The 16,941-nt window shown below is 45.8% G+C and overlaps 1 protein-coding gene across 1 annotated transcript in view; it reads left to right on the top strand.

Moving 5' to 3' along the window:
* The window catches only part of GALNT10 (polypeptide N-acetylgalactosaminyltransferase 10), a 214,189-nt gene that overhangs the window by 123,840 nt on the left and 73,408 nt on the right, over nt 1–16,941 (top strand). The gene's annotated exons all lie outside the window — the stretch shown is intronic.

Here is a 16,941-nt window from a genome sequence, read left to right as displayed (position 1 = left end):
TCTCATTTAGTCCTCGAAACATCCCATGAAGTAGATTCTGTTTTTATCCTATTTGTATCAATGTGCGCTGAACTGCAAATAACAGAAAACTCAATAAACAATAGCTCAAACAGGTAAGGGCTCATTCATTCATTCATTCACCATAAGATCCAGGACTGGTATAGCTGCCTCAGGCTATCATCAAAGAACCAGGCTTCTCTGTTCCTTCTTCTTCATCCTCATGGTCCCAAAATAGGTGCTGTGCCTCTGGGAAGTCTGCCTTTCAGGCAGGGAGAAGGAAGAAGGGTAAAGAGAACAAAGCCTCCCTTTTTCAAGATTTTGCCTTCTTATTCAGGAAAGACTTCTGGCCAGAAAATCTGACATGCAGGCGTCCCTATCTGCCAGGGTGCCTGGAAGTGGAAGTGTTTTGATTTGGGGCATCTTGAAGAGAGGTAGGAAAGGGAGATGTACATTAGAAAAGGGGCTGAGCGTGCCTTTCTCTGGTCTCTGCCACACCATTCTATAGCTGAGAAGACTGAGCTCCAGCTCGCCTGCTCTGAGCAGGCTCGCCGCCTGGTTGAACCTGATGGCCTCTGTGTCAGGGCTCTACTAGGTACCGTCCAGGGGTACCAGCCACAGCTGCCCTCTCCTCCAGCAGGCCAGGTTCCATCCTACCTTGGTATCTTCCCCGCTGCTCCCTCTGCCTGCATGTCCTCCTGCCAGCTCTTCTCATGCTGACTCCCCACACCGTCTTCAGTCAGGTGTGTCATCAGCACCGCTCACTCCACTCTGTGTGTCGTTGCGTAGTTGCATGGCTCTTTGTTGCTGGTCCTCCTCATTAGATCATTCATGGTCTAGAGCAGGGGATCCTGTGTGCGACTGAATGAATGAATGGTCAAGGAGGGAGGAAGCACGTCCCAGCCATACACGCACTCTCTCTCTCTCTCTCTCACACACACACACACACACACACGCATACACACACGCATACACGCACACAAAGCCACACCAGCAGCAGGGTCATCTGCAGCCACGGAGACAGCCCTGGCTGGGGAAGACAGACATTCCTTCCATGGCTGGTGCTAGCCTGTGTCTCTATGCTCAGCTGCGAGTCCCTGTCACCTGTGTTCTGAAGCAGCAGCTGTCCAGGGGGTGGACCCTGCACCACTTGGCAGGATCCCTGTCTGAGTGTCGTGGGGCGTGAGTCCCCCAGAGGTAGAAGAAACCACACATCCACTGGACTAGAAATGAGTGTGTCTCCCTGCTCAATTAGAAAAGAATTTTAAGACCATCTAGGCTGTTGGCTTTCAGTGTGCATCTCAGAGCAGTAAGGGCCCAGGGGTGCCTCAGGGAGCACTGTGAGCAGTAGAGTGAGCCTCGCTGGTGCAGTGGGGCATTGGAGGGTGGTGAGTTCAGCTCCCTCTCCTGGTATGGTCTGTATTTGGTTTCTGAAAAGGTGTTCACTAAGAGGAGCTGCACTGCTTAAGAATGAATGATATCGCAGATAACCGCTCAGCCTGCTCCTTTTCCAGGTGGGAAACCCAAGGCCTAGAACTGTGGTCAGGCTTAACTAGAGCTCATAGCTGGCTGGTTGCAGAGGAAGAACAGGAAGCCTGTCTCCGGGCTCCCAGGGCAGCCTGTCCCTCCTCACCTCAGCTGGTTATGAGAAACGTGGCAGAAGTGCGGCATTCTTCTCTATCCCCAAGGACACTTTTCGATAAATTACTTTTCCATTGTATTAAAGAGCAGGATTCTTTCTAAAAAGAGCTCATTATAAAACACATCCAATCCTGGCTATAATGGTTTGCACCTCTAATATCCCAATTTCCTCAGTGATAAAAATAACATGACATACCCACCCCCCAATAATAAAAGAATGTGACAGTCTTCAGAAAGAAGTGGTAAATTTCATAAGAATGACATTTTCCAAGTGCATCTCTTTCTCCAGAGAGCAAACATATTGGTCCAATGTGGTGCCATTGCCAGACCCTAATAAGATAGGGAAGAGGAGATACTATCCCTATTTCCCAGATGAGAATGACAACTAAGGCCCCTAATTGTTGCCCCTTTTTCTAAGTGAATCAGGTGTGCAACCCAGAAGCCAACTCTTACTTCATGCCCCTCAGTCCTGCACGGTGGCTGTCAGATTTCCCAACCTGCATTTTTCAGAAAAGCAATCATTATTCTGGTTTCAAGAAGGAATTCTTAAGGCAGCTTTGGAAGAAAACTTACTCAGCAGTGATTGTTTTAAAAATGAGATTTGGGAGAAGCAATTTCAGAACTATGGAGAGGCCTGTCCAAAGTACAGCAAATACGGGCCATCATAAAAGACAGATGTCTCTGGGCCGTATGAGCAGAGGCAGTTCTCAGAGTTGAAATTCATAGATGCTAACTACGGGCTAGATTGGCGCTGCCCAGCAGAAGGCATTTTCCTCTGAAATGAGTCTCCTCCAGGCTCCTCAGGGCAACTAATTGTAATTCAGCTAAGGGTTGAGACCTCGGGTAGGAGACAAAATTGGAGCAGATGAATGCTTGAAATAAGATCCAGGGCTCTGTGCAGGGAACGCTGGGGACTAGACTGGAGGCTGGTGCTGACCCCAGAACAGTCAAGGCCTTGCTTACAAATAGAGCGTGCGGAGTTTTCCGGGGGTGTCCAAAAGCTCTTCAAATGTGTGAGCTTTGCTTGAGGATTAGGAGGACATAGAGGTGTTTTTGTACCAGTGGGAGAGAGAGATGAGGGTAGAGAGGAGCAGACCTGCCTCCAGATTACGCTGCCCGGATGGGAGATGTTTTATTAGAAGAAACAAGAGAGGCCTTTGTTCATCTGGTTTTTTTCCTATTCCTTTTCTCCTTCTCCTCTACACTTTCAAATAGAGTTGGTTTTGCAGAAAAATAGGATATGTAGTAATGGAAAGGGTTACTTTCCATTGGTTACATTGGCTGAATGATGATGGGCTCCCTAGAATGTTCCCCCATCAGGGAACAAACAAACAAGCACATGTACTGGGAATGGTGCCCTTGAAGGAAACCTTAAGCAAGTGTTTCAAGTGTGTGCAGAGCTCGTGATGGTTCATCAGCAGTGATTGGTGCTGGGAGGATCATGGACATTGCCCGACCCACTGGCTCACACAGGAGAGGCCCTCACTGATGAAGCTGGAGTTGGGTCCTCTTTCCATGATGGGCTTATTAATTCTGACCATTGCCAGTCGTGGGGACCCGTCAAGGACATCCATTTTTGCCCTGTCCTACTCTGCATTTCAACACACCGCTCTTGACACTGCATGCAGGTCTGTTCCTCTCTCAGCCTCCATCTGCTGCCAGGACCCCCACAACTCTTGGGGTGGCCATTCCCCACTTGTACCATACTGTTTCCGTTCTTTCACCCTGAGATTTGTACTGTGTATTTTGTTTTTCTCTACACTTGTCCTGATTTAATTCAAATTCATATATTCAACAAATTTCATGAATTGATTGTACTCGATGCTGTGCTAGACGCACTGGGGGTACAACAGAACCAAGACAGACATACCCCCCAAAGACTCACATCTAGAAGGGCAGACCGACGAGGTAAGAGACAATGATAAGACCACAGAATGTCTGCCCGTCGGTGGAGATCCAGGCTCTGCGGAACACAGAGAAAGTCAGGGAGCACTTCACAGTGAAAATTCCAGCTAAACTCAGTCCTAACGGGTAAGTATATAATACTCCCCAGGTCATGGGAAGAGGCAGAGAGAACAGCATGAGCCCGGGGTTGGAGTGAAGGAAACTTTGAAAGTGCAGAAAGAGCTGATAACCTCATCATCTGCAGGCAATTACTATTAGCATTTAGGTTTTCCTCCCCTCCTCCACCCCGCCCCCCCCCCCCCCCCCGCTCAGGTTTGTTTGTTTTAATACACTTTATCTTGTAGATCAAATTTAGGTTCACTGCAAAGTCAAGCCAAAAGTGCAGACAGTTCCCACATGCCCCTCCACCCTCACCCCGCACGTAGCTAGCCCCCAGGCCTCGTCAGTGCTCTGCACCTCCGTCAGAGTGGTCCAGTGGTGACAACTGATGGACCTATGTTGTCACATCATTATCACCCCAAATATATAGTTTTATATTGGGGTTCGCTCTTGGTGTCATATATTCTGTGGGTTTGGACAAATGCATGAGGACATATATCCACTATTATGGGGTCGTACTGAGTAGTTTCTCTGCCTTAAAATTCTTCTACCCTCTGCCTGTTCATCCTCCCCTCCCCCTAGCCCCTGGCAGCAACTGACCTGCTTGCTGTCCCCATAGTTTTGCCTTTTCCAGAGTGTGTGACATAACTGGAATCATACTGTATGTAGGCTTTTCAGATTGGCTTCTCTCCCTTAGTAATAGGCATTTAAGGTTTCTCCTTGTCACTTTACGGCTTGTGGCTCATTTCCACTCGCTGCAGACTAATATTCCATTATCTGTGGCTATCGTGGTCTTTCTTTCTGCTCTTCTGCTGAAGGACATCCTGGTTGCTTCCGAGTGTGGGCAGGTACGAATAAACCTGTTACAAACATCCATGCACAGGTTTTTGTGTGGACATATTTCGACCCTCGTAGATAAATAGCAAGGAGTACAGTTGCTGGATTACATAGTAGGAGTGTGTTTAGTTGTGTAAGAGACTCTGTGGATGAGAGTTGCTGTTGATCCTCACCCTCGTCGGCATTTGGTCCTGTCAGTGTTGCGGATTTGTGCCTTTCCGATAGGTGTGTAGGAGGATTTTGTTGCTGTAATTTGCATTTCCCTATGATCTTTGCTGTTGAGCATTTTTTCAGATGCTTCTCTGCCATTTGTATGTCTTGTTTGGTGTCCACTGTCTTTTCATTTCCATTTCCTTTTTCATACCCTCCCAGTCCCCTTCTAGCTCCACTCCCACTGCGCGTAACCAATGTTAATAGTCTGGTGCGTGTTATCCTGCACAGTAATACTAACATGTAACAGCTCGTAGTAACAGGAAGTAGTGCTTACTGAGCACTTACTTTGTGCTAAGCGAATTCATGCATTCGTTACCATTGCCTCTCTTGAGGGTTCTGGCATTCCCAGTGTGAAAACCACTGGACTCAGTGATCTCAAACCACTTTTTTCTGCTTAAAAATGGCCATATTTTTATCCCCATTTTACAGATGAGAAAACTGAGATATAGAGAGATTAAATAGTCGGCATGTACTTAACCCAAAGAAACAGAACTTTGATTTAAAACCATGCACGCTGATGCTAAAGCCTTTATCCCTCATCTTTACATGTGTTTTTTTTTTCCTTTTAATGGGGTCATCCTGTACCCATTACTCTTTTGATTCCTGTTAATGTATCACAGACATCCCTTAAGTCAAAAGATAGAGAGTTAACTCATCTGTTTTTTAATAGCTATATGATGTTCCACACCCTGAGCCTGTGTTTAGTGCCTTTACATTGTACTTTGTGTCATGGACACCCAGTCGTATTTAACTTTGTATCCGGGTTTCTCTTAATTTTCTACCATGAGCTCCCTTTGTCATTATAAACTGTCACACCTCTCCTCCTCTGAGGCAACTGTGCAATAGAGACAGGAGTCAGATGACCCCAGAATACAAGCTGTATTGTTGGAGAGGCTGATCCAGAGAACACAGCATTGATCTGTTCCTACCGCTTTCCTCCTGAACTAAGTGACCCCAGGACGAGCTTAGCGGCCGAGGACCTGTGAGCCTCCCTGGCAGGGCAGAGCCCATGCCGGTGAGCACACCCCAGGCAGGAGAGGATGAAACAGGCCATGCAGGTAGAATGACTGTTTGTATTTTAGCTGCCCAGCATGACCTCCCCTGACCACCCCAGAAGTGAAACATTGCTCCCTCTGTAGTAGGAGGCAGGAGAGGCAGTGCCGTCTTACAGACAATAAAACCAAGGTTCAAAGAGTTTGGTGGTAAGTGGCCTAAACTGCTTACCTGCCCTTACAGTACAGGAGTCCCCCCCTCCTGGGTGGGGATATGTCCCCAGGACCGCAGTGGATGCCTGAAACCACAGATAGTACCAAGCTCCATATTTACCGTAGTCCTTCCTATACATACCTACCTGTGATAAGTTTAAGTGATAAATTATACACAATAAAAGTTTAACAACTAATAACAAAATAGAACAATTATAACAATAGACTATAATAAAAGCTATGTGTGAATACGGTCTCTCTCTCTCTCTAAATACATCCTTGTGCCATCCTCCCTTTTCTTGTGATGATGTGAGATGATAAAATGCCTCCACGAGAAGATGAGGTGAGGTGAATGACGTAGGCACTGTGATGTGCCCTTTAGGCTGCTGTTGACCTTCTGACCGTGTGTCAGAAGGAGGGTCACCTGCCTGGAGAACCACAAATGACAGCGGGTAGGTGAAACCAGAGAAAGTGAAACCACGGGTAAGGAGGGACTGAGCTTGTCTCCTGCTGGGCGGTAATCCCACTTGACAGGAAGGATTGATCTTCCCCACGATGGGCTCCGTAATCTTAAGAATCCCACATTTTAAGTATCAGTCTCTAGGGTGTCTTACCACTAAGAAAACCCACAGGCTTCTTGATTCCCTTCTCCTGTAATATCTTTGACATCTGGAATGCTTCTCTCTTGGACTCCAAAGGAGAGGACTACTAAGCAGATTAGAGCTGTTACAGAATATCAATTAGTTTATAATGAGGGAAATCTATAAACCTTTTGGTGGGTATCTGGCAGGAACAACTAGATGCAGGAGTCAATATTTTTATGGAATATTTTGTGCATCTTAAAAAAAACAGGATTTTGTGAATCAAGCACTATGTATAAATGATTTACTGAGATAGCAAAAAAATCAGATAAATTGCTCAGATTGTATCTGAAGCATCAAAAACTCTGATGTTTGGGCAAGAATCATCTCTGTAGTGGAAAAGAGCTGCATTATATTTTCAGAAAGGTGACGCTTCTGTTGAGGTGGGTGAGCTTTCTACATTTTAAAAACTTGGTGCATCCCAGCTGTGCTAAATTGCTAATATTCTCTTGATTTTCTTGTGAGGATTAAAAACCAACCCTTTCCACTGTTTTAGTGTTTCCTTGAAAACATAATGGGGGAAGCAACACGCAAGACAGCAGGTTATTATTAGAGGTCCTTGAAATAAGGCCCCCAGAAGTAGGACTACAAAAAGCCCTCGGCTTAGGGCTGACATGAATTGTTATTTACTCAGGGTCTTGAGGGAAATGAAATTTGAGGCTGAAATGAAAGGAAGAGGTTCCTTAGTACCTAACTTGATTTGGCTCAAACCAACCAAGTCTTTTTACATCACTCACACTTAGCTCATTAGGTGGGGAGCTGAAGGGGCTGATTTTGTCTGCATCCCAACAAGGACCAGGCCGTACCAGCAATAACAAGAATGAGGTATGGTAACTGTGTAGCACTTACTGTGAACCAGACACTTCTGCAAGTGATTCAAACACCGCGTATTTGATTTCATACCAAGCCTCTTAGTTGCCAGCATTTGCCTAAAGGGAAAATTCACATTTAGTAGAAAGTACAAACCAAAGTACAAGAAATTGTCATCCTTTCCTTACCCCACCTCCTAAGTAAAGCAACTTCTAGGTAAAAAAAAAACAAAAAGTTCTTAGGTAAAGAAATGCTTATGTCTAATCTGTAGGTCTGCTGTTTTCAGTCACTATAAGTAACAGCCCAGTTCTCTAAATAATACAGTTCCTAACCCATTCACAAAGCACACTGGCCGAAAAGTAGGCATTAGCTCTGACCTACCGCTGGACACCTGACACCCAGGCGACTGGTGAATTACTGGGAAAGATACATCAGGGATTCTTCCCAACTTCTCTGCAGAACTTCCAGCCCCTGACAGGCATCTTTATTGGGCAACCCCCAACTCCAGAGCTAGGTGTAAGCTGGATCCAGAGGCAGCTTCAGAGCTGTAAACACGACAACTTAAAATGTAACCAGTGTTCATGGTCGAAAATAGGCAATACTTGACAGCTCTGAAGATCAAGCAGGCTCAATCTACACACTTAAGTGTCCTTTATTTATTCCAAAAATTGAAAGGAGAGCATTGCCGTCCTGCCAGTCAATCTAGTGTTCATGGGCATTGAGAGTTTAATTTCTCTCCTCTCTCTCTCTTCAGTCTCTAGCTTTACTGTCTCAAATAGAAAACTCTGAAAATGTCATTTTTGCATCGTTCTCTAGAACAAAGAAATAGGCATGTATGAGGCTATTGTAACATCCCTTCCTCTTGGGTGGCTTAGTGATGTCGGTTCCTGTAAAGTATTAACAGATTCAGACTGCCTTTTCCAAACTTTCTGGATCCTTGTGTATACTCACTTCCTTCTCTTGAAAGACCAAAGCGCTCATTCTTCCCAGAACGCTAAAAAAAAAAAAATAAGTTTTGTTTGCTTCAAAAATGCAGACCTCTTCAGAGATGCCCACATTATTTATGAGCATCCAGGAATCTCAAAATAACCAATAACTCCCCCCATCAACTGTGTGCCCTCCATTCCTGTGCTAGTAATGCGTGGGATTTACTGGGCATTGCTGACAATCCGCCATGAGGGTGAATACAGGGGGAGTTATAGAGCCCTGCTTTGTGTCCAGTCTTCTCAGAAACTGTTAGAGGTTGTTTTTATTTTCTGTATGCTGCCAGAATATCTGCTCTAGAATATTCTAAATAATAACTGCATTCCAGTCTCTGTTAACGTAAAATTCAAATTGACGCTAACCTTCCCAGAAACCCCCACTACAACCAGCAGATTCGTTTCAGCCGGGTGGGAGGAAAGACGAGGCCTGACCTTCCCCAGAAAACATGTCCCTGCTGCCGTAAGACAGAAGAAGCAGTGAGTGAATGAAAATGACCTATAAGTGGACCTTGCTCCTGAGCAGAATCGACTCTACATATTCTTCGTAGTAGACACAAAACCCTGTTTCCTTCCTGCCTTCCGGCTGAGGGATGATGAGGGCCAGAATCCATTTGGTGAACTACTCCTCGCCCCCAGTTTGTTCCTCTGCTCCTGCAGGGACAGCTGGACAATACTAGCACCTAGCCATGGGGATGGCTCCGGCCCGTCTGGCCAGTGATGTCCTTCCCCGTGGCCGTGGTGATTCATCCAGTGGGCTGGGCTGTGGTGCCAGCTGAGCCCAGCCCGTTCGACCCCCGTCCTTTCCCATCTCATGAGCCGATGCATTCGGCAGCGTCTGGCGTACGTTGGCATTCAGTAAACGGTCCTTGATAATGATGCTGTGGTGGTGGTTAGTACTAGTAACTAGGAAGTGGTGTGATGGGCGCTGAGCTACCCCGTCTGCCTCAAAGGTCTGTTCTAGGGCTCAGATGAAATCAGAAAAGTGTGAGAGCTAAAAACTCCATAAGAACATTGAAGAGGATGCCGTTTCCATGGAAGGAAAGAACCCCAAGGAATCACCAGCCTGCTGGCCAAGGAGAAAGTGACCTCAAAAGCAGGCAGTCAGCACCTGGAGTGTGTCCCCTGTGGCAGCCAGTTCCAGCAGGGTTCAAGCTGTGGGTCGTAACTCTTCCGTGGCGGCGTCAGCCGAGGAGCTTGTTAAAACGCCGGCTGGCAGGGCCCACCCACGGAGGTTCTGGGTCCGTGGTGATCCGCATTCGTCACCAGCATCTCATCCTATTTTGATGGTATTGAAACGGTGTTTGGAGTTGGAAAACACTGGATTCTGGCAATGGCAGGACATGGGTCACAGACAGATGCTATGTCATATAGCGGGATGGTGATTTCTTTGAACATGTGTGTAGTCTGGGCTGCCTGAGGTGCAAACACACATACACAGCCCTTGCGGGAAGAGACAGGTTCAGCCTCGGCCAGACCCCTGTTTTCCAGGATGCCTTGTCATAAATAAGTGCCGGCCTGGAAAAGGCCATGTGGATTTATGGTCCCACATTTAATTTCAACTGCTATTCATTAATCCTGATGATCTCACTTAAATTATTAAACAGTCATAGTCCAATTTCGAGGGCACTAATTACAACCTCGAGAGGCTGTTATTATCTGGATGATCACATACACTCAGCCAACAGCAGCCTGTTTCCTCCCCACTCGTCAGAATTTTATACTTTTTCAGGGTTTTTTCCGTGGCTGAGTATGTGTGTTTCATAGGACAAGACCTCACTGCTGAGGAGGTATGAAATCCTAGAGCAGGGGTTTTCAAACTGTGGTATGCATAAGAGTCTCCTGGGAGGTATGTTTAACATGCAGATTCCCGGGCCCCACACCCGCCAACACCCAGGTCCTCAGTCTGAGTGGAGCCCGGGAATCCCCACTCTGCCCCTCTGTCTGGAGATTCTGATGCATGTGGTCCCAGGACCACCGTAGGGAGACTGAAGTCCCGACAGGGGAAACCTGTCATTCCAAGCCCTGCAGCAGAGCCGCAACCCACATCTCTGGCCCCGATGTAAGGATCAAATGAGATAATAGATGTGAAAGGGCTTTGGAAAGTATTCAGCACTCTATAAATACAAGGAGGCACTATTATTTTCAAGCTGGAATGGCCTTGTGACAGAAATGGCTTAGTACTTTCTCCCTAAATTACCATAATCACCTGTTTGAGGCCCCAACCAAGCTCATAACTCTAAGTGCAGCAGGCATGGAAGAAATTCCTCCTGAAACATCCAGGAAAAAAATATTTCTTTTGATGTGAGAATGTGCTTGGGTCCCTGCCTGGTCCTCTGTCAAAAGCTCCCTGCTTTTTCTGTTACTGGTCCCATCTTTTCTGGGGTAGACCCACATTTCCTCCAGCCTGGGATCCCCCTGACTTCAAAGCCCTCTTCTCCAGCACATGGATTTCAAGCCCTTTCTGGAGGCATTTAAAACTCACCTGTAAACATTTTTGCCCACAAAGGGCTTCCTCCATGTGAGCCCACTTCTAACCACATTCATGACTTCAGAAATAGAGAATACCCCGGGTTTTGGTTCTTTGAGCTCAGCGTACTCACCTACCAAGGTTTGCCATGAGGGTAGGTCTGTGCTGCTGATGGCCGCCTCTGCACCCCAGTGCCAGGTCCATCCTGCTGCGTCACGATGAACCCGGCAGCTCTTGGGAAAGCGTTTCCTCATCTTGAATTAAAATCATTTCACCCTGCAACATCCGGCAACCAGGTTTATTTCTGCCTTGGTCTTCCCACGGCTCCCTCCGTGTTTCAGAAGCCCCTGTTTGTATCTCCACCCCCAAGTTCCTTCCACTGCAAGATAAATTTCTTAAAAATGTGATGGTAGAGTAAGTTCAAGAACAGACACTCTGGTTCTATTCACATTTCAACCTTTATTTTTAAATATTTCTTCCACACTCCCACGGATCCTATCTCTTAGCGAGCTCTCCACATGCGAAACCTCAAGTTCAGGCATTTGCAAGTTACCCACATGCAAAATCTATTTTTAAATCTGGAAGAAATCAAGGCTTTCCACTGATGGTAAGAAGCCTCGTGTTTGCAGGCAGCACGACTTCAGAGTTTAGGGAATTTCTGCTCTACTTTCAGGAATCTATAGCCAGCCTGCACATTTCTGAGATGAGAAGTGCAGGCCCCAGGGGCCCTTCAGTCATATGGCAGGTTCGTGACGAAGTCCTGCTTTCCTTCAGGAGCACCTGCTGCTGGCTGGGCACAGGCACCTGCAGAAGTCAGGAACACAGTCCTATCTCCCAGTCCGGCTATTGCCAGTGGGTATGCTGCTGCTGCTGGCCCAACTGTCCACTGGCCTCAAAGGGCAAGGCTACAGTAGCACACGCAGACACCCAGGTCATGTCCTTTTATTTTCCCCTTTGCTGATTGACTGTGTGAGCCAGATATGTGCCAAAGCTCAGCCTTGAATACGTTTCCCAGCCAGTGCTGTCAAGTGTCCACCCCATCTTAACATTGGAGCTAGGTGCTAACACAGCACATACAGTATTCTTAGTCCTCTCACAAAGGCATGTGCTCTCATGACGGTAACTACAAAAGCCCACCTTGACAGTACCAGGGATCAACTTTTATGACCATCAACTCCCCTAAAGATACTGTTGTTGTTGTTTTTCAAAGATTTTATTTATTTACTTGACAGACAGAGATCACAAGTAGGCAGAGAGGCAGTCAGAGAGAGAGGAGGAAGCAGGCTCCCTGCCAAGCAGAGAGCCCAATGTGAGGCTCGATCCCAGGACACCGGGATCATGACCTGAGCTGAAGGCAGAGGCTTTAACCCACTGAGCCACCCAGGCGCCCCATACTTTTGGTTTTGTAACGGCATGAAATTGTGCTTGTGCAAATTGTTTTTAAAAAGTTAAATGCAGGGGGTCCTGGGTGGCTCAGTCATTAAGCGTCTGCCTTCGGCTCAGGTCATGATCCTAGGGTCCTGGAATCAAGTCCCACGTCAGGGGAGCCTGCTTCTCCCTCTTCGGCTCCCCCTGCTGGTGTTCCCTCTCTCTGTCACTCTCTGTCAAATAAATAAATAAAATCTTTTTGAAAAGTTAAAAACAAAACTTAAACCTTAAGTGGTCTGGGCTTTGAATCCTTGGGTTCTAAGGACCCTTGCTCTAGAGTCAGACAATAGGTGACATTGAACTAGCACTTAATCTCTCTGTGTCTCATTGAGTAAAATTGGGCTACTTCCATAAAGAGCTGTGCAGATTAATTGAGATATTGCTCGTAGAGGGATCAGAGCAGTGACTGGTTCAGAGTAACCACACCATAAGCATTGATGTAGACACCATAATGTTCCTTGATATGAAACTATTCATCTGTCTCTATTTTTTCCACTCATCCCCCTTGTAGCTAGCTACACCTTGAAGACCCCCAAAGCTTAAACTACCATTATTAGCAATAATAATTTATAAAACTAATAATTAATGCCATTGTTTATTAACATTTAATATATGCCTGGAGCTGTTAATTCATAATCCACTGAATGCTATGATTGGCATTACTGTCCTGAATATTACAGGTGATAAAGGAGAATCAGAAAGATCAAGTTCACACCACAAGTGAGTGGTGGAGTTGGGATCCAAACTCAAGTTTATTTGGATCCAGAATAATACCCTCTTACATATTACCACCTTTGTGACGTTAGTGATAACATGTAAAGATTTAACGCCTTATATTTTCTGATTTTATGTCTCATAGATCCATTCACTCTCAGCTCTTTGACTTTGAAAATCAGGGACCAGGTTGGGCTGGAATGATTATATCCACCCATCAGGAAAAAGAATGAAAAACTCGGCATTTTTCTGCCAGAATTCGCACAGTTGATCTGCTGAGGATTTTTTTTTTCTCCCTCCAAAGCAGAGTGTGATTTTCTTTCCTTTCAACCTTCATGCCGCTGGAAAATTTTAAATTATTCAAGACATTGAAGGTTTATTATCTGCTGGAAGGCTGCAATGTAATTGCAAGGTATCATTTAAAGAGCTGTCTGTCTCTGTGAACCACCTTGTTCTGAATACCTGCTCTGGCATAGAGTGGGAAGATGTGTATTTATCTATCATTGGTGGCTTGTAACTGCCTTAGATCAATCCTATTATTCTTTCTCCATGGCCAGAGCCCTAAAATAAGTGGCTGGGGGTGGACAGGGCATTGAAATCATTTGTGTATCATCAGCCACTTACTTCTCTTCTGCCATTTGCATCATGATGGACAGTCGTGTGTTTGGGGGATTCCATTTTCACGACAGACTGAATGTATTGCCCATGTGTATTACCAATTTGGATATTAATCACCCCAATCAGAGAATGCTCTCTCAAGTATTATGTCACCCCCAAGTCATGCTATTCACACCATGTTCATCATAAAGATAAAAATGCCAACTCCTATTTCATTCTTCCTTTTGACACCATTTCCATACAAAGAGATATCCTTTTCCAGTGTTTATCATTAGTGACAAGAGAAAATACCTTCGTGTAGTGGCCAAGAAGATACGTTATTTTTTTCCTCCATTAATTCCTCATCAGTTCAGTGGCGTCATGGAGTGAAAAACTTCGTCAAGTGACTTTTCCAGGTATTGGTATGAGAACTGGTAGACCGCCTTTGGTTCCTGCCCTGCCAGTAAATAGCTTTGTGACCTTGAACAAATTACATCATCTCCTTGGGTTTCAGTGTCTACATCTAGAAAGTATGGATGACTTCTAAAGTCCTACCAAGCTTTAAATCCTAGAACTTTAGGATGACTTTCCTCTCCACTTCCCCAGTGTTTAGAGTTAGCATTTGATGCCTTATAGTTGTCTTAATGAGCATCAGTTTTCACTATAACCATACTCTCAAGAAATACTGAGGTCTGGAAAAGTATTTGCTCTTGCACAAGATGACCCAGTGCCTCAGTTTTCAGGAGCCCAGGTTTGGTATTTGTATTTGTCTAACTCTTCTCCCTTACTGCCTGACACTTAGATGATTTTTACTTCTTGTCACCTCCAGTGCCTCTGTCCCTCTGAGCCTTTTTCCCACCTCATTTGCTATTTCAAATAAGCTTTGGAGTAAAAAATCCAGTACTAAAGTTACTCAAATTTTATCTAAAATAGGGCTTAGGGGCACCTGGGTGGCTCAGTTCGTTAAGCATCTGATTCTTGGTTTCAGCTCCAGTCATGATCTCAGGGTCATGGGATCAAGCCCTGTTTCAGGCTCCATGCTAGGTGAGGAGTCTGCTTGAGATTCTCTCTCCTTTTCCCTCTGTCCCTTCCTTGATATCACTGTCTTTCTCGCTCTCTGTAAAATAAATTAGTTAAATAAATAAAATGTTCAATAAATAAATAAAATAAGTGTTAAATAGGTCCCAAGTGGTGACTTAAGGCCCTCACCTGAGCCATGAGACATGTTTAGTGGTCCCAAAGAGGATGCAGCCTTTAATTCTAAAAGGGAATAATCAGGGAGGGCTTCCTAGAGATGTCACTGCCTAGTGAAGGGGTTTCACTGGCCTAAGGGAACAGCATAAACAAAAGCACAGAGGCAGAATGGTATATCAGCAATAGACTGATAGTCGTGATTGTTGAGAGACTATACCCCTTGAGTGACAGACCTCTGCTTCTCTGCTGAGCTAGGAGCCCAATATTTCCCAGTCTTTAAGGAGACATAATGTGACAGAAGTTTCTAGGTGTGAAATGCAGTCTGGGAGAGTGTAATTTAAATTCCGAAATATCAGAATTTCCAGACATTTAAGAAATTTCCAGAATGTCAATGTTTATGGGTCAGTGGGAAACAAAATATTTGAAATCAGGGCTGGTGCAAATAATGCAGGATCTCTTATGGCCATGATTATCAATTACAGAAGAACTATAAGCCACAGTCCTTCTGGAACCCCTAGAGCTGTATTGTCTGATACAGTAGCCACCAGCTACGTGTGGCTATTGAAATTTAAATGGCAACTCACTGAAGTTAAAAATTCAGGTTCTCCGTCACACAAGACATATTCCACGTGTCCAGTAGCCTCACATGGCGAGTGGCTACCACCTAGGATGGGACAGAGGCAGAACATCACAGAAAATTCTCTCGGACGGTGCTACTCCAGAGGGCCAAGCGTGAAACAGCAGTGATGTGCGGTCGCCACGGAGCGGGGAGTGCCGGAGAGCAAAGCAGGAGGGGGTGCTTGGTGTAGAATGTCTGGGCTTGCCCTGTATCTTCAGCATGGTGGGAGCCAGGTGCGGGATCCTGGCTCTGCAGGGCAGTGTTTGCTCAAACATCTGCTTTCAGCAATGCAGGGAAATGAACCCAGCCTGCCTTGCTCGCAGGAGTGTAAGGTGACGGCATGTGGATCAGAACTCCCTAAAAATTGCCTTTGATCTAGCAATTCCATCTCTAGAGGAAACCATCAAAGATGAGCAAATAGATGTCTGGACATGGATGTTTACTGTAGTGTTATCTGTAACAGCCAAAACCAACGCAAATAGCCAATGACGTGCTGGTAAAAAGTAGCAACAGCTGGAGTGAAGGTGGGGAGCCCTGATTTGAAACATTGCTGATTTCTGTGGTATTAACTGCTCCCTCCCTTTACTGCCCTTTAAAAAAATTAATTTATTTATTAATGTGTTTATTTATTTATTTAAGAGAAGGAGAGGTGTGCAAGTGAAGGGGGGCACTGGGCAGAGGGAGGGAGAGAGGAAGGGAGGGAGAGAATCATCTTAAGCAGGCTCTATGCTCAGCACAGAGCCCTACACAGGGCTCAGTCCCATGGCCCTGAGTTCCTGACCTGCGCTGAAATCAAGAGTTGGATATTTAACCGACTAAGCCACCCAGGCGCCCCCCCCTCCTTTTTTAAGATGTATGGGCTTCTTTTATCTTTGCTTTCCAGACAAACACATTTTTCTTTACCTAACTAGGCAGAGGACGATCATTAGCAGCTATACTCATGCTATCACTGAATACCAAGTACCTTAGTTGCTTGGAGAACTCAGCATCAGGGCTGCTGCTAACAAGTTCAAGGAGCTCCTCAGAAGGAGCTAGCTGTAGGCTCTCTTGCGATGCTCATTCATCTGTTCCCTGTGCTCCAGCTGGGCAAAGTAGCATCTGCTGAATGCAATCTGGGCTACTCAGGAGCTCCACCACTGGCTTCCAGACTTCTGTTGAGAGAGTTTCTGGCAGCGTTACAGATCAGCTGAGAGACTGGACCTCCTTCGAGGGGAGGAAAAAAGACACCAGAACCTGAGAACACATCTGTAAGAATATTACTCCATCGTCTGAGCTCTTCAAGCACGCGTGCAGCACACAGGGTCTCAGCTGTTGTCAGGTCATAGCAGTGAGTCAAGCTCTCACGACATCATTGCAAACGACTTTAACCACATCCACATGGCTCAGTCAGTGGCGTAAATGCCTGGCAAATTCAACACAGCCCACCGTGATGGCAGTGACTCTGTGAGTGTGACCATCCTTCCCCAGGTGGGCATAAAGCTCATCTATTAATCAGGGTCTCCTGGCCTTTGACTGAGTGTTTACTGTGTACCAGGCTCCATGCTAAAGTGGTTTGTAAGCACCCAGCTAGCTCAGTCAGTAGAGCATGAGA

The sequence above is a fragment of the Martes martes genome (genome assembly GCF_963455335.1).
Source record: "Martes martes genome assembly, chromosome: 5".
Classification (NCBI taxonomy): Eukaryota; Metazoa; Chordata; class Mammalia; order Carnivora; family Mustelidae; genus Martes; species Martes martes.
The sequence above is the reverse complement of the archived record's forward strand: the minus strand, read 5'-3'. Positions and strand labels throughout refer to the sequence as shown.